The sequence below is a fragment of the Melospiza georgiana genome, chromosome 11 (assembly GCF_028018845.1).
Source record: "Melospiza georgiana isolate bMelGeo1 chromosome 11, bMelGeo1.pri, whole genome shotgun sequence".
Classification (NCBI taxonomy): Eukaryota; Metazoa; Chordata; class Aves; order Passeriformes; family Passerellidae; genus Melospiza; species Melospiza georgiana.
Genome location: NC_080440.1, coordinates 7,856,265 through 7,874,535, shown reverse-complemented (window position 1 = coordinate 7,874,535; position 18,271 = coordinate 7,856,265). Strand labels below are relative to the sequence as shown.

The window sequence follows — 18,271 nt, the reverse complement described above, 5'->3', positions numbered from 1 at the left end:
TCTGTGGGTGCAGCCCCAGGAGGAGGGAGAGGGTCAGTGGTGGGTGAATTGAGGGCTGGCTGAGCTGTCATTCTCTGCTCCATTTCTGCCCCCTTGGCTGCACCTCCCATCTCTGTGTGAGCTCTGCAGGTCACCGTGTCCAGTGATGCTCCAGTGATAACAGTCAGGTCTAGCAGGCTCTGGCTGTGTGGTTTTCTGCTAGATGCCCCACTCAGGGGTAGACATTCAGACCATTTTGCCTCTTTCTAAGCAGATTTTTGTCTTTCTTTGGAAGGCTTCCAGGAGAAAATGCAAATAGAGTAATGATGGAGAGCATGTAACACTGATTAGTTTTATTCTGGAAATGCCATACACATGATCTCAGCTAATCATGCTATATATATATATTTATAAAAAAAATATACTGTTTTTCAGTAGGGAGAAGGGGTTCTTCCTCTAGAAAATCAAATTTTAATTTCTTATTCTTACTGAAAAGGTGGCATACAGTCATAGATTTAATTAAAGGTATAGTAGGCTTTGTCAATCAAGGGAAGCAGAATTGTACTTTGGTTACTTTTCAAAATGGCAGAGGCTTAAAAGCAAAACTAAAAAGCCTTCCTCACAATGTGTTAACACATTTTGACCATTATTGCAGCTTACATTTGTTGTTGTTTTGCTTGTGCTGATAAGAGAATATCATTATACAGAAAATCAGATTGAACAGTTTACAGTCATTGCTGGCTTGGTGCTTTAGATCTTTCTCTGCTTCTCTGTGTAACTTTAATTAAGCATTAGGTCAATCTTGGAGGGGGCAAAGCCTTTCAGAAAGTAATATGTAGGGAATGGTATGATAGTATTTCTTTCATTTCAGCAGAGGTTTCATTTGTTGTCCGGGCAAGAGATGCATAAAACTAATTGCAAGACTGCCAGTAAGAACATATCTTCTTGTTATGATAACAGAACTTTGTTTACCTGACCTTCCAATTAGTCAAATGTGGGTTCTTGTTTGTATCCTGACTGCCTGATCTCTGTGGGTTCAGCTGGTTCAGGTACAGATGCACTTCAAAAAGAAACCAGAAGAGCAACCCCCTCAAAGCTGATTTCCTTCATCTCCCACCCCAGCTTGTGGAAACAAATAAGATTTCAGCATGATATTAATGAATAGTAACAGAGTCAGAATAATTGGTACCCTCCTGGTTGTGATTAGGATTCAGGGGAGTTACTTAACAACCACTGTTTCTTAAATATGAATTCTGATTAATAACAGAGATCTTTTCTTCTCATCTACTGTGCCTGTAACTAACAGACTTTGCAGCTGCAGTACTTCAAAATTATATCTTTCTTTTTATGCACTATCATGTCTTGAATTGCAATAATCTCAGTTGGAAGTTTTGAACAGCATGTGTCTGTGTGACCCTTGGTTTTTATTTTTTGTAAAATTTTTCATTTGTTTATTTACTTTTGCCTTTATGATTAGGGATCACGCTGGTGCTGTTTAAATCCTCTTGTAAGAGATACTGAGATAAAGGTTCTTGGTTACCTCTGGCAATAAACATGCTTTGAGAGTGGCTGTTATGTAAACACAAGGATGCTGTAAGTGATTTCATTGTACTCGCTGAGTAATTAGACATGAACTGTTAATGTCACAAAAGTATCTTAGGAAATAAACTTTATCGTGGGAGGGGGTTTGTATTTGTTTGTTTTTGTTTTATGGAGGCCTCCGAGCTCAGGGAGAGCTTTGGCAGCAGCCCTGGCCATGTGTGCTGCATTAATCCCAAGCTGGCTGCCACATCCACTGCTCCCCTTGCTGTCACAGTTTGGTGCACGTCAGTCTTCATTAACTGACTATTTTAGGAATCTCCAGCCATTCCCAGGCTACAGCTCATTAAGAGCATTCTAGTGAGAGGAGGGCAGCAGGTCAGATGCTGTTTTATGAAGTGCAGTTATGTGTCCAGCAAGCCTCCAGCTGCTGCTCCAGCGTGGTGTGCTGCTCTGCAAATCTGCGTGGAGCCAGGGGAATGAAAGGCACTGTCAGTGCTTTTCATCTGCCCCTTTGTTCCTGGGACATCCTGGGGTGCTGGACAGAGCACGGAGCTGCAGCAGATTTGGCTGTGCATCAGACTTGTCGGTGGTCTGGAGAGCCAGAGCTGCTCCTGTGCCTTGGCTTTTCAGAATTACCTTTGAAAGGGTTTGAGGAAAAAGTGCAGCATGGAAAATGGATGTTTCAGGAGTTTGCAGCAGTACAGTGAAATTTGCTGTAAAAGGAGCAAAGCGGTGGATTTTTCATGCCTTTTGAACTTGCTAACAGGTTTTCATATAAATTTAAAAATTTCCTCACTGATGTCAGCAGCAGATATTTCAGAACTTACTAGGTCAGTTACAAGCAAGAAGCACTTACTTAATAATAAAGTATTAATATTTATGGGGATGGCATATTTATTCGGGGATCTCAAATTGTGTTACAGATTAAACGAATTACTGCACACGCCACAGGTTGAGGTACAGAGGAGTTAAATTAAATACAAATCATCCAGGCTTGGAGCTGGTGAGCTTCTTCAGGGAGTGCAATAATTTTTTTCCACAGGCTGAGCATTTGCAAGTGCCTTGCAGAATCAGGTTTAGAGAGTCACTGGCAAGGCTGGGAATGGAGTGTTGCAGTCCTGTCTCTAACCAGCAGACCATACTTCTGCACCTTACTTCATCAAACAGCAAATTCCACTCCAGATTCAACCAGGTTCTGTTAGGTAGTTTTTATTTCTTAAAAAAGACTGGAAATGAAAGACTCACTCACTCAAATCATGTAGAGATGACTCAGATAGCAAACTTTTTAAATCCTCAGGCCTCTTTTTTTAAAAAAAGAAAAGAAAAAGGAAAGAAATCTGTGAACGAACTCCAAAGGAGTATCAAGAGACTTGGGCTGAAAGGAAAGTGTGTGAGCCATTCAGAGTACCATTAAAAGCTGGTGTTATGCCAACTTGTGGTCCAGCACTGTTCTTCAGTGTAATTTATTTTACTCCTAAAACAAACCAGCCCCACTAATGGCAAACAAAAAAAGCTCCTTTCATCCAGGTTTTGATTGTTGAATGAAAGGATTTTGGAGTAAGCAAACCTAAAACCCACTTAAATTTCATGGCATGTGCCTTCACCTTGGATTTTTTTGTGTGTCTCTGTTAACTTCTCCACTCTGTGCTTGTGCTGCTGTGATTGTGTCATTCAGATCAGAGTCAGAGCCCAGAACCTAATCCCAGTGTATCATCTGTGCCTCACCTGGGCATTCTGGCCATGGCTTGCCAAGGGGATGACTTGGCTCACCCCCAAGGGTGTGAATAAAAGAGTATTTGTGGCGATTGTAAATCCCATTGAACCAAGGGGGTTGCTAAGTCAGAGCACATATTTGGAAGGATGAAGGAATCAGTCCTCTCAGCTTTGCCTATGCTGAGAACTAAAAACTGAGTGAAATGAATAAATGTAATTCAATTAGGATTCGTGTTTAACAGTTTATTTTAAAGCAGAATGCCACCAAGATGTTCAAACTCTTGAAAATACAGATTTGTAAAAGAAGTGTGAAAGCTCAGAAACTTTGCAAGACCCTGAGGTTGTAGAAATTGGGTATGAAATGAGTATTTTGGAGTCCATAAACATCCTGTGGCTGTGCAGCCCAGCAATATCCTGAAAGATAATTGAACTGAAGTTTTCTAGAGCACTATTCTTTTGATCCAGAAAATCATCAAAATTCCTATGGGTGTTCCATTGCTAAGATCTGAAAACCAAGTAAATGCACTCATTAAAGAAGGTTTGTGCAGGAGTATGTCTACAATTACTTGGGGGGGGGGGGTGGAAGAAGCCTGTTCAGAGGAATTTTAAGCAACATACGGGTTAAAGTAATTTCAAATTCTGCATAAGTGTGTTGCTTTCTATGCGTGCTGCTGGCATTGTTTGGTCTTTTGTACCCATGTAATTTACTCCCACACAGAAGCCATTTAGGCTGCTCTTTGCCCTTTGGGAGTGGTTTAAAATGATCTTAATGTAAATGAGAGCCCTACCCTGAGGTCCAGGCTGCTCCCTGCATCTCCCTGCCTGAGGTTACTGCAGTTTCTGCAATCAGTGTGATTGCAGAGTGGGGATCTGACCCCCAAACTGCACCTCTGAGAGCTTTCCAAAAAGAAACTCTCTGAACAGTGTCTCATTACTTCTGCAAATCATTTTTTTAAGCAAGTGAAAGGAAGATCCTTTGTAGCCTCCAAGGAATCTTTCCAGGGTCCAACCAGACATGAAATATAAATCAGGCATTTACAAGAAAGGAGCCAGTTCAGGTGAGAGACCCTGAAAGCTGCTCTGCATTGTCTGAGTGCCATTGGGGCTGAGCCCTGAGATTTGTTTCTCTTAAATAATGAGGAGGAGTTTTTTTATACTTTAAAAGTTTTTTGGTTTTGTTTTGTTTTACTTGTCTGTAGCTTTCAGGTGTCAAGGAGATTTGATGGTCTTTTTTTTTTTTTTTTGGAGTCTTCAATCTCCTGACAGGTAAAACCTTTTCTGGGTGACTGGTCACGTAAAAAATAATTTAGCCCCTGTTATTGTTGCTTTTCCCCTGATGTTTGTACAGCTTGATTTAAGGAAGGCAGGAGGGGGGGAGGCATTTCAAGAACAAGAAATACTTAGTGGTCTTACTTGCAGTAATATGTATGTCCTAGAAAATGCCATGTTTTGACTTTCCTTACCAGTGGATGCAAAGCCAGATTTCTCAGCTAAGGACCTGAACTGGAGTGAGCAACATTCACTGGAGTGCTTGTACCTGGACTAGGCAGGCAGATCTTGTGGAAACAGAGCTTCCTGAAATTTAGTTGTTTTAGAAGGAATCAGAGTTTTAATTGGAGAATTTTCAGTGTATGCTTCCATCACCTACCCAGGGCCCACTGGTTTGGGGGATTTGTTTTGAGGTAGAAAGTAATGAATTCTGATTATATTTCAAATATATCTCTGTGGAGCTATTCCTGGCTTCTGCTCTTTGCTGGTGTGGTTTGACCCTTGCAGAGGGATGGCTGCATTGGTAACAGCAGCTCCTCTTGCAGCTGGTGCACATTTTCCTTTTGACTTCCAGTTTATCTGACTGGATGTTCTACAGTGCATCCACATTACTTCAGAAAAGCAAAGGAACGTGCTGAGGAAAAGGGATCAGGTGAGAGATCCCAGCCAAGTGTGGAGCTGGGTGGGTTTTGTGGTTGCCTTCTGCTGTCAGCATCACAGGCAGGGAGCTGGAGAGTGCTGACAGCATCTGTGCTGCTGCCTGGCCTGGGAAGCTGCCCCAGGAGCTGTTCCCAATGCAGCCATCCCTTTGTGCAGGACAAGGCACACTGCATACAGACTCTCAGACTCCTCAGAGTCTGCTGCTTTAAAGCTGAATCTTGCAATCATTTCCTTCTTGGCACTAAGGTCCAGCTTTCAGGGCTGAAAATGGAGCTGGAATCCTCCATATTTTGGGCAAATGTTCCTGGAACCTCATGTTACAGCACTGTTTTCAGAGAGGTGCAGAAGGGAACCTGGGAGAAAAAATATAATAGTCTTTCTACATAAGTCTTTCTAAAAGAAACCCCAAAACATATTTATGAGACCAAACCAAACTGTATGTACACAGTTTTGAACACTTGCGTACGTACACACACAGAGGTGCTGTAGCAGTATATCTAACATGTATGTTCTGCACATAAACAGAAAATTATATAGCTACTAGGTTTTGCAATTGTACATTGTTTTTCAAATTTCTGTATCATTTCCACGCAGAACTAGAAAAATATAAACCTATCAGAAAGTAAGCAGCTCTGCTTTTCTTTGTGTTAGGAATTTTTTTAAATAGAGCTTGCTTTGCCTTTAGCTGCAAAGCCTGAAATTTAAATTGCTGCAGGCTTCCTTGATTTCCATGGTTGAAATAAATGCTCTGTATCATTTTGCTATTCATGTCATTACTCCCCGTAATCACCACACTCATCCCAGCACACTGTGGAGTGTGCTCAGTTGAATATCTCTGACTTTCAGGAGGCTTCCTGGCTGGCTGTTGTTTGTTTCTGAAGCTGCACAATGACATACTCTATTGGGCTAATTTGATAGTTTGCATTCCAGTTGCTGTGAGTTACGACTTGTGTTTTCTGTTTGCCATGTAAATGAAGAATTGAAATTTACAGGGAATCATTTGCTTCTGTGGTCTCTTCACCTGAATTTGCAGATTGTGATTAATGATCCAAGTTTGGTGAAAGTTCAGAACTTTCACCCTTTTCCCCTCCCTCCCCACCTCTGTAAAAGTTAATTGCTGCTGCTGCTGCATATTCAGCAGGGAGCTGGGATGGAAGTGCAGGAGAGTTAATTTCCTGCTGAACATGGGAGCACATCACTGCTTGGACTCTCTTCCTGTGATCAGATTCACGCACTCAAGCGTTCGTGTCCTTGATTCATGGGGTGACCAGTTAATTTCCCGTGTGTGTGGCTGGAGCTGCTCCTCCTGAGCAGGGTGAGCTGGGAGCAAACAGCAGTGCAGGGCTGGGAGCCAGCAGAGGCTGCAGCATCAGGCTCAGTGCTGCTGAAAATACAAGCAGTATTGTGAAAATGGACACATGCAATTAGGTATTAAAGCACAAGCAGTATTGTGAAAATGGACACATGGAATTAGGTATGTTGGTGAGACAAAACAATTTTTCCCAAACGCTTCTGAACATCCGTCAAGTTTTTAGCACGGTTTGAAAAAGTTACTGCCCACCAACCCCTTGACTCCTGCACTGCCACAAAAGACCCAGATTGTGGCACAGATAGCAGAAACTCAGCGAGGTGAGATGTTCAGAGGTCAGTATAGCTGGTAGATTTGTAAATTAAATTGGTGTAATTACAGGGGAGTGTCCCTCTTTGTGCCCCTGCAAGAGAGAGAAGGCACAAGACAATGCAGATGCTTCCCTGTGGTTGACGCTGGACAAAGGTTGGAAAGCAGAGAATGTATTTTAGTATATTAGCTTTCTGTGGCTGTGATTTACTTCACAGACAAGGTCTCAAAAATCCCTTTATTTTGCTAGGATCACTTGGGAAGTAGAATGTTTCTCAGGGTGATGAGAAGTCAGTCTTGTGTGGCTTTTGCAGGTGTTCACACTGTGAGAGTGAGGACAATCTGTCTGTCCCCCATGTCAGAGAGACTCAGCACCTGCCCGCCAGGTTTGAACTAACAGTAAAGCCTTGCATACTCAAAAGAAATAAAATATAATTTCAAAGATCGAACTGTACTGGCAGGATCTGCCTGTCTGGAAGGGGTAGGAGGGAAAGGAAACCATATGTGGATGTTGTTTGCTTTTTTGAAATTACTTTTATAGCAGTCACTGAGAAACTGACATCTTCAGAGTTTCCTGACCAGAGGTTGGCTGACTAATTACTGTTTCTATTACAATTCTGAGCTCCACATTGTGAGAGATGGGAGAAGTAAAATTAAAGGAAATGTGCTTGGATCCTGTTTGTTTTCTAGTAGATGAGACAAATCTACTTTGTGCTCTGCTTGCCATAATCAAACAAATGGTTTTTAATAATACATATGTGGGCAGATACACACACATATATATATATCCATACTTGGGTTTATAGGTTTAATCCAGAGAGGTAGGGGGGTCTTTATCACAGAAGCCAATTTTAAATAATTATATTTAAAGAGTAACACAGGGGAAGTCATGCACAGCCACGGAGCAGAAAGGCTCAGTGTGTATTGTAGCTCTGTAATAGCTATTATTTATCACAAATGTGCTGTCTGTTTGTTCACACAGAGTAATGAATGACCTTTCTGTTTCCACAGCTAGACCTGTGTAGACTTCAGCTGATGGGGGTGTAGTGCAGGAGCTATTTATCATGCTTCACTTATACTGATCACTGGTTTAAGCTGTACCACCAGGGTAATGTGTTGGACTTACATTATGGTTTTAAAAGTAGCTTTTATGGGGTTAACAGCTAAGAAAAGCAGCTACTTTGTGTCCCTGTTATAATTCAAAATTGACTTTGCTGAAATTGGATTAAAATTACTGCCAATATTGTCATAAGCAAATTTATCAGCCAAGGACTTATTTACTGTGTCTTAGAAATGCAGAGCCTGATTTGATGTTTTCCTTTTTTTTTTCTTTTTTGTGTGATTCCTTTGTAAAGCTTCAGTTTCTTACATTGATAAATGGGGTAGAATATATGAATGAGAAGAAGGTAACTCAGGAGAGGTAGTGCATACACATTTTAGTGCAGAAAAGGTATATTTAGGTATATAATATATAATAATAGGTATATATTATGTTAGTGCAGAAAAGGTATATAAAGGAAGTTACATTTTTAGCTCCTCATACTGCTCAGAAATTAATAATATAAAGAACAAAAAAGGCTGTGTTTAGGAGAGCAGGGAGGGGTTAAGATGGGGTGGGAGGGTGACTGAACCATTCTCAGGAACAATCAAGGTCTCCTGTTTTGTTCTTGCAAGTTGCCCCAGGTAGTTATATTTTACTGATGCAATCCTTGGATGTCAGGAGTCAGTCTTTTCCCATGTGGCATGTTAAAAAGCAAAATGCATTATTAATGCTTGAGGTGGGACCTCTGCAACTGTGGTGTAAAGCGTTAAATGACATTAATTTAGACAATAATACTATCATCACACTGCTTTACAAGCCAATAACCCAGCTCCTGTTCCCCCTTGTAGTTTATGTCAAGGAGGGAAGTGGATTATTGCCTTATAAAACAGGCACAATGGTGTAGGTGCTGTTCTGCTGCTATTATTGCAAATGTTTCAGGAATACTGAACGAGAGAGGTGGCTGAACAAAAGTGGAGAGAGATGGAAGAGTGCAGCACTCACCCTGTGATGTGAGCTGGAAACTACAGAATGCATTCACGTGTGTAAAGCCACAATATCTTCCTGATGTGTTCCAGTGTAGGAACATGGCTCAGGAGTCACTCACATTTCTTTTTACACAAACCATAGGATGGGAGAGAGACCCAGAGAATTTTGGCCTCAAGGCCAGGCCTGCAGTTGCAGCATCATGCTTGGTCTAGGCTGAATTTGTGCATGGTTAGAGCAGATATTAACTTTGTGCTACCTGATTATGGGCAAAGCTCTATCACCCAGCTTGTTCCTGATCAGATTTTGTTATTCTAAATAACATTTACAGCCATCATCCAGCAAATTCCAGACTCTGCAGGGTATTTCTGAAGGACAGTGTGAGGCTGAGACCAGAAAATTCAGCGCTTGAGGTGACGCAGGGAGCCTTGGTTTTGGGGATGCAAAGGAAAGCTGGTGGCTCTTCCCCTTGGACATTGTTCCGGGGTTTGGAGAGCTGGGTAGGTGTTGCTGTAGCTCCTGCTGCTGAAGGGATGATGTGCATGGTCAGTTCTCCAGAGGGGGAAATTCACTTTTCAAGGTACAAACCACTTTTCTGTTGTCTGGCAGATGAGCACTATGTGGTTTGGCACAAAATACCTTGTAGCAGTGCTTTTCGTGTGTGAAATTAATGGTCTCTCTTCTCATTTGATCTTGAACTCCTTTTCAGTAAAAGCTTTTCAATAAAAACCTTTACAGTATTCAGTAAGATAAGTGGTAAGACAGCACCATTCGATTATTTAACCTTCCCTGTTATTTGGAACATGGTCGTGTCCCCTGACGTTGGTTAATTACTCTGAAAATTACCTCGGTTATCCAAAACCTCAGCTCTCCACACACATCCTGTGTCTCTGTGACATTCACACACCCAAGGTTGTTCCGTATTAGCATAAACATCTGACCAGCTCCCAGAAACCAAACAGGGAGGTTTTGGCTCTCATTACATTTATGTGTGCTTCTGCCAATCTCAACATATCTGCTGCTTTATATTCATCCTTTTAAACTGGAGATTTTTGTATTATACTTAAATCTACCCTGTGCTGCATATTGCAGAAGATCATAGTATTATAATGTCCCCACCTGAATTTTCATCCCATCTACCAGTGAACCCTCTTTCATTAATTTGTCGGAAAAAAAATCCCAATTATTTTCCATTTACAATATTTAAATTGTATTACTGCTAATACTGCAGAATGTCCAGGAAAGCTAGATAAGAATGAGAAACTTAAAATTATGTGTGTTTTTGGAGTGTGTTTTAAACATTCTTACTTTTCTTTTGAGTAACTGTTATTTGAAAATTATTTTTGCCTTGTTTTTCAGTAAAAGCATTCAGTAAAATGCTACCAGTCTCTATTTTCAACATTGCTATGGTTGTATTTTCAAAGCCACTGCAAACAGTTCAATGACATTTTGAATTGATGTCTAGAAAGTGTTTCTCTTATTACACCATTCCATTTAATTGTGAGTCAGAAGAAATAGGAAGAAACAGGAAGATATTGGTATTGCTAGGTTTTGTCTCAGAAATGTTGTGCATATTGCAGTTTATCAAAACATAGCTCAGGGTATCTGAGGTGGTTTGCATGGAGCAAAATATTTGACTTGCTTTTTAGATCCCATCAGAAATTGCTCTAGAGAAAGTAACATGCAAGATTTGTGGGAGAACATAAAGCATTATATTGATGGATCTGAGGGTGTGGGAGGATGGAGAGGCAATTTGGAGTGATAAAGATGAAAATTTTATTTTCAAATCTCGGTATGATTGGAATGAGTGCTTTATTTCTTTCCCTATAAGTAATTATAACAGCAAAAATACTTATGTGCCAGGAGGGAGCCATGCTGCTGGTGGTTTGGCTTATTGGAATGTTTGGGGTTTAGTGATTCTGTTGCCTGCTCACACCCAAGCCACTTAATGCTAGAGGTGCCTCTTCTGGTGAAGGTCACACCCTATGTGTGCAATTATACTTTGAATAATGTGTCTTGATTGTTAAATGCATCTTGATTGTTATTTTTCTCTGACTGGCACAAATAATGAACTGGTAATCTATAAATTTGTTGACTTAACAGCAGTTAATAAGTGTTTTATGTGGATGAATTGGGTTGTCCTACAAGTGATGCTCAGATATGTAAGTGGGTTTGGAAGTGGGTTTGTTTCAAATGAATGAAAGAACATGGGGCTGCTATGTTCCTGCTTGGTTTTTGTTTGTTTGTTTTTTCTTTGTAACACTTTAGTAAATAAGCTGAATTCTCTGGAAATACATGTGCTTTATAAACAGGGCAAGCAGCTCGGTAGATTTGGAACAGTACTTTGACATTCTTGATCATAGTTATTTTAAAAATAGTTTGAAATCAAGGGAGGTTTTAAGTAAGGAAATTAACTTATATTCATGTTGTATAATTTAGCAGGCAGGGTGGTGTTACTACCCTTGTCAGAATCCAGAGAACATAAATACCACTGGATCTTGTCCTCAGAAGGTTGTCCCTGCTCACTGCCACATTCCTCCCTCCTGTCTCACAGCCGGGTGGCAGAGTAGAAGTTCTGGAGTGGTTTCAGAGGGTGGAAACCACAGCTCTCACTGTTCTGGCTTGTGGGGTATTGCCCAGATTAGATGGTGGAGATGGCAGCTGGGGGCAAGACAGCCCCTCTGCTCTGTGCCAGTGCTGCCCCAGAGCTGGGCAGGGAGCAGGGCTGGTCCTTGGGGCTCTTCAGCAGCAGCGCTCCCGTCTGTGTGCAGCACGGAGCACAGCTCTGGGCTTAGGGCCCATCCTGCCATTTCCTCCTGCAGCAAGCTGAGGGACAGGGCAGTAACATCTCAGCCTTGCAGAAGGACAGCAGGTAGAGCACAGCTCTGAACTTGGCACTGTGTGGTTGGGAGCGAGGATGTTCCAGTCCTCTGCCTGCTGCAGATCAAAGAACCTCCTCTTCCTCCTCCTCCTCGCTCCTTCCTGAGCTCAGCTCAAGAGTTCAGTTACTCCTTGCTGAACAATAGGACAGTGAACATTACACATCGTGTTTTTTGCTATTCCCACTTGGTCTGTGCAGTGAAATGTGAGAAGGTGGTGGGGATGGTTAGTTAGTTCACAGAGCCAGGAGAATAGATGAGGAACAAAGTCCATTCCTGCTGTGGTTCTCTGTGGGAAATATCACTTATAAGCAGCTTAGTCTTGGTCCTAAGCAGCATTGAATGGGATGTGTTACCACAGTAGAAGCAGAAAGGATTCCATTACTGAAAGCAAGTACCTTTGTTGTATCTGACAGCAATGCAGTGAAGTTGCTGTGTAAGAATTAAAATAACAAAACATGATAGTTTCTACCACCTAGTAAAAACATAGAAAAAGGTAGTCTCCTAAGATCAGTAATATATTATGTTTTGGTTTTCTGCTTTTCTCTAAATCACCTACAATTTAAAAAATTCTTCATCTTTCTGAGTAGGTGGTATCTATTAATATTTTAATTGGGGTGAGGTTTTAAATCAACAATATTGTTACTAGCTAAAAATGCCTGATGGAGCACGTAGGGTCCAGGAAGAGGAGTTCTATTCCCTCAGCCTCTGTGCTTTTCTTTGCAGTGATTCCAGGACACCCACACTCAGCTTTCAGATGAGGAGCCATTAGATGGGCTAATGGGGCATTGACATAACCTGAGGCAATGTAGTAGGGAACAGCCTCTCTCTTAACATCTTATTAGAACTCCCTCAAGTATAACAGGAGGGTAGAGGTAATTAAGCTAAAAATGCAAATAAACACGATGTGACCATTTTTATGCCAAGTGACCAGCTAAAAATAAATATCTGCTTGGTATAAGTTGTTTCCATGGAGCAGGGTAAATACCAGTTCACTGCTTGTGGCAGGGTCGTGATCTCCTGCTGTGGCCCAGATTGAAAGGTGAAGATTCACAATATTTATCCTTTCAGAAAGTGTCTGGGGTCCTGTTAGAGGGAAGAGAAAAAGATGGACAATTTGGTAGGTTGCTCAAGTCATCTTCCCACATTGGGCCAACTGCAGCAGAAGGGGGACAGCCATTATCAGTGCTGGCCCTGTGAGGACAGTAAAAATGAATTTATGGCTCTACCCCAGTTCTTAATAGAGCAACTTGTTCTAATTGTGCCTCTTTGCAGGCTCTACAGAGGAGAAATGTTTGGCAGAACATAGAGGATTAGCTACTATTATGCCACTGAAAATCCCTGATTCTGAGGAGAGCGTGAGGAGCACGTTTGAGGCAAGACTGTCATGCAACAGCTTGTCTTCTCTTGAGAGCGAAATCAGTCCATCAGTTTTCACAGACAATACGGCATTCTCCTTAAACTTGGTCCTCCATACACCAGTGGAAGTTTTGCCACTGGCATCCATGGTTCTGGAGTTAAAGAGCTTTCATTTTAGTCATCACAAAGCTGCTGATGCTGGTGAATGAAATCACCTTGTGAGCCTGTCATGAAAATGACTTCATACATTTCCCCTCTTTGTAAAATCCTTGTCCTCTCCTTGGGTCTCTAAGGATTACAATGCTGATGGTGAGCTGGTTTCTTACTGCACTGGTTTTGAACAGGAACAGTCCTCATTGCTCAGCCCTTTCCTGAGCAATTGAAAGAGCTGTGCAATTTTTTCCTGCACTCACGCTTTCTCTCAAGCATGCCAACTTGTGATTTGGGCAAGTTGTGTTTACAATAAATTTCATTCTCTCAGGAGGTTTTTCATTCAGCAACTGTCTAGCACAAGTTCACAGTAGAAAGTTGCTTGATGCCGAATGCCCTTTCCTCATGTTGGCTTAAAAATGACTTATGGATACTAAGCTTCTTGCAGGATCATGTGCCATCATTTAGTTTACACAACAGTCTCTTTTACATAATAAGATTTACAACATCAAAGACAGCAAGAATGTTCTTTTTAAGAAAGAGAGCGTGAACCCCTTACATGTTTAGGAAAAACATTATTTCCTGTATGTATTTTTCACATACTGGAATGCCTGCCATTTAACAGTGTCTAGGGATTTAAATGAAAGCTGACAACAGAAATATCCTAGACATACCTCTTTTTAAAGTACCTTTAACTTCTTTTAGCTGCCTGTCTTCTGGCTTTGCTTTGTCACAACAAAGGCCAGAATCTTAGAACTAGTTTGTTTACAGGATTTCCAGGGTACTCCAAATAATTTCTGTGCCTGGTGGAAACTCAGTAAAGATGTACAAGAGCACTGTCAAATATGCACCAAGGAGAAAGAGCTCTGACATTGTGGGCTTTTCCCTCTCAGTGAAACACTGCCATTGACTTGAAATCAGGCAGAACCTGGCCCTTTCTTTTACAACCTTTTCCCAAGGAAGAAGCCATGGAATAGAGACTTCACTGATCTTATGGGTCCTGCTGAAAGGGCAGGGGCACCCAGGGATGTCTTTGGAGGGCACAGACCTGCCCTGCATCGCCCCTGTGAGCAGAGACCTTCTTCAGTCCATTTGTTCAGATGAGCCTTTCTTGCACAGCAGTGCAGAGGAGGTTGAAACAAATCGAGGACTATGAGTAAGATACTTGCTGGTGAAGTGATTAAATACACCAAGTGTTAGATCCTTCTCTCATTCCCAAAAAGAAGACAGGGACATACAAAGGGTGGAAGAGGTGGACTCGTAACCTGTAATGTCTGTGGATCAGGGGGTCAGGAAGACCCACTACACAATGCAGGGATTTTTATAGGTTGTTTAAAGACCTGGTTTGGTGAGTAGTAGGAGTGAGGGGTTAAAGTTGAGTGCAGAAGTCAGACCAGTTGATTAAACCAAAAATTATCAATATATTGCTCTCTAAAAATTTTTGACTTCCCATTCACTGGAGTCCTTTAAAGTCCTTTGCTGTTTCAGTGTCCTCTATCCTGCTTCTCATAACCTTGTGAGATGGGCTGGCTCTGCAACCTGAACAGACTTTCTGGCAGCTGCAGTACCCCAGAACTGTGCATTTTGGGATTTTGTAGCAAAAAGAGATCCATGGCAAGAAATACCTTAATTTTTTTTTCTTTCTTTCCTAATTTTAGACCATTTTAGTGTAAGAAACCACTTAGTCTTTCTACATTGTGCATAGTTGTAGGGTTAACTAATTTTGTTAAGATCTAGAATGTGCTTTTAAATATACTCTGGAGAAAAATTTTGCCATGGCAGGCAATGAAGATGATGAACTAATCAGTTGTCTTTGTCATCGGCTTTATGATTCATTTTTTATGGTGCTCTGTCTTTATGAAATCATATGAAATGTATGAAATTGTCCTTGTTTGCAAGACTCTCTTAAAATGTTTTGGAATTCTTATTTGCGAGCTGCGTTTCAGCTATAAATACACTGGCAGATTAGAATTTCATTGCTGCAGTTTTCCCCTAACTGCCTCAAGCACAATCTTCATGCAAATGGAATAATCCCTTTGCTCTGCAGCCTCTAGGTCAGAGCTGGAAGAATGTTTGCAGGGCCCTGAGTGCCTTTAGCTGGCTCCTGGAGGGGAGCAGGCAGACGCTCACTGCAACAGCTCGTGACATATGTTTGGCAGCAAAAGCACCCCTGATTCCACCTTCCAGATTATACTTCTCAGCTGTGGCTGGCCCTCTTCCTGGGCACTCATTAGCTTTTCTTTTAGTCATTTTGCACCCAACGGAGGTTGTCTCCTTCTGCTGAGATTTTCCTGTTACATTTTTTTTTTTTTTAATGCAGAAGATATGATCTCTCCTGGGTAGTGGTGGGAACGTGTTGGGGTTCCCTCTGGCTGAAAGGGTGGCTGGCAGGAAACAAGTGCATTTATTCTTAGCAAAGAGTGACGTGTGAGCTGGGGGGAGCAGCTCAGGAGAAGTCTGATGTGTGTCAGGACTCTTCCTTGGCAGCCTCAGCCCTGCCTGCTGCTGTGGAAGTCAGGACTGTGTCACCCTTGTCTCAGACACCCATGCAGACAGACCCAGCCTTTTGTGCTTGAGCAGCAGATTTCTCCAGGTCCAGCTGGGTGCTGGCCCCTTTCCCTCTCCCATTCCCAGCTGCAGCATCCTATTTTTCTGAAGAGCAGGACCAGGAATGATGAAAACCACCCCAAGCATTTAAAACCAGAGAACAAATAGCAACAAGAGAAACCTCAGAATGCAGAGAGGTGACTGGCTGAGGTAATTTAAAATAAAAAATGGCTCTTGTCTAGCAGCTCCTTTATAACACATAGTTACTGTCTAGAATATCTCAGGAAAGCATTTTGTATTCTGCTAGTGTAAACCTAGATAGCAGATTTATCTATAAAGATTAGGAGTTATTTGGGAAAGTTTCATTTCATTGTTGTATTAAAACCAGAACATTCCTGTCTCTTTGTCATCTAACTGTTTTATATATTAAACTAATTACTTTAGTGAGGCTAAGTTAAACAATTATTAGTCAGACTGCGTATTTGAGTCTCCTTATGGCATCAAGATAAAAAGCCAGTCATCCCACATTATAAGCTCTTCCCTTCTCTTCCCTCAACTCCTCCAAAAAAGGTTTAGGTTATTTGGTTGTTTGTATTCTTTGAAGAATACAAAGGTTTTGCACTTCAGACAAGCCCATTTCCTTTTTTAATGGGAAAAGCTCCAAGCACTGCTTTTCAAACAGAAGGAAAAAGATTATTTTTGCAGGCTTCTGTTGAGCAGTTTTAGACAACACCCTTTAACAGGAAAGCATGGATTGTCCTCAATTTCTTCAAGGTGGAGACAGATAACCTTCCTGTTTTAAATTACTTACCACAATTAAGGGTTTGAGATGATGATAGTAATGTATAAGTTATTTTATCCTTTTACCCTTTCTATATGAATGAGTTTAGCGCACTGTGCCCCTTGAAGGTTTTTTTTAACAAAGAAAGGCAAAACCACAAACTCCTCCTTTAAAAAACATTTAAAGGAACGGGCCCAAGAGCAGACCCAGTGTTGAGAAAAATGGATTTAAGTAGTAAGTACATGTAGGGCACACTGATACATGGGGCATCCATGTGGTATTATATCTTGTATTTCTTCTTGCTGTTCTAGCTCTTCAGAGCTGTTGATGATTAGACATGGATAGAGACTAAAATTTCCATCTTTGCCCCAATATGATGGTAAATAATTTTGTGACGCCTTTTTCATACTCTTATAGTAGAACAGTGTGATTCAGCACTTGACCAAATTCCCAGTATCTGCCAGTCTGGCAATTTTAATCACAGTGATGAAGCATGAGGTCAAGATTGTAAGACATGCAGAGAGTGACTTGAAGATAAAAATGCTGTTATTGAAAATTTTCAGGATTTCAGACTTGGAGGAAAAAGCTTTGTTTTATTAAGCAGAGACTGTTAGTTATATGGGCCAAGGCATCCAGAAAGTTCTTCCTAAGAACCAGTTCTGGGGGAAGTGAGCTTCGCCTCCAGCATGTTCTTGGTTCATCGTATTCCATGGATGATTCATCAAGGAAAGTTCCTGCTTTTGCTTAGTTTAAAAAAGAAAATTAAACCTCCCAGCATCACTACCGTTAAAATGTGTTACATGATGTTCAGATATGCATGTGTTCAAAAAGAGCATGTAATTTTTTTCCTGATTTCTGGATTTCCAGAACCTAATGCTAACCTCCTTTCCCTTTCCTTTCCTTTTCTTCTCTTGTTTATTTGAACGATGAGCATGAAGCAGAAAATAGCTTTCTGGCAGTAAAGGCTCTCTGGCATTGGAAAATATTTGATGGTTAAGTTAAGAATGAAAAATATGGGGTTGGAATATGTGGTGGTTGAGCTGCTCTGCTGGCTGGGCACCTTCCCGGATGGCCAGACGTGTCTTGCTGCCACAGATTTATAAAGTGGCATTTCTGCAGAAGGAGGAAGAAAATACTCTGTGTAAATGGGGAAGGGAGAGGCTTTGAAAAAGAGAAGCTGTTTTTGCTTTGGGTTTTAGATGCTTTCTGAAGTCATCATTCATTTCTTGCCTAAAAAACACCAGCACTGAATAAAGGAGTGATGCCTTGCATGGCACTTCTCCTGCAGTACCAGAGCTTTCCCCTTGCGTGTTTGGAGAGTGTCTGGCCCAAGGAAGCCCAGTGCTAATGGAGCCATATAGGGCACAGGACATTAATAATGTTAATGCCAAGCTCCCACAGCTGTGTTATGTTTCCTGTGCTGTGGAATTACCCTCTTAGCCAGATAAGTGCCTGCTTTCCACTTTCCATTCCCTGCAAAAGTGAGATTCGTTTCACTGCTCAGTAGCTCAGAGAGAGGCTTTGAACATGAATTTCTCCTGCAATTGCCACAGTGGGACAGCCCCTGCATACCAGTGTAATTTGCATTGCTGTCTGAGGACACTTCCACGCTTTAAGCACTTCAGGAGCCACCAAAGCAATTTATGCATGGGGCAGCCAAGTGTGCTCCTTGCTGTACCCTGCTGTGCACATCTCCCTACCAAGCAGAAACCCTGTGTGCTGCCCCACCTTTCTCCTTCAGCCTCCTG

The 18,271-nt window shown here is 41.6% G+C and overlaps 1 protein-coding gene across 1 annotated transcript in view; it reads left to right on the top strand.

Moving 5' to 3' along the window:
- Nucleotides 1-18,271, top strand: part of PTPRG (protein tyrosine phosphatase receptor type G) — a 390,728-nt gene that overhangs the window by 121,404 nt on the left and 251,053 nt on the right. The gene's annotated exons all lie outside the window — the stretch shown is intronic.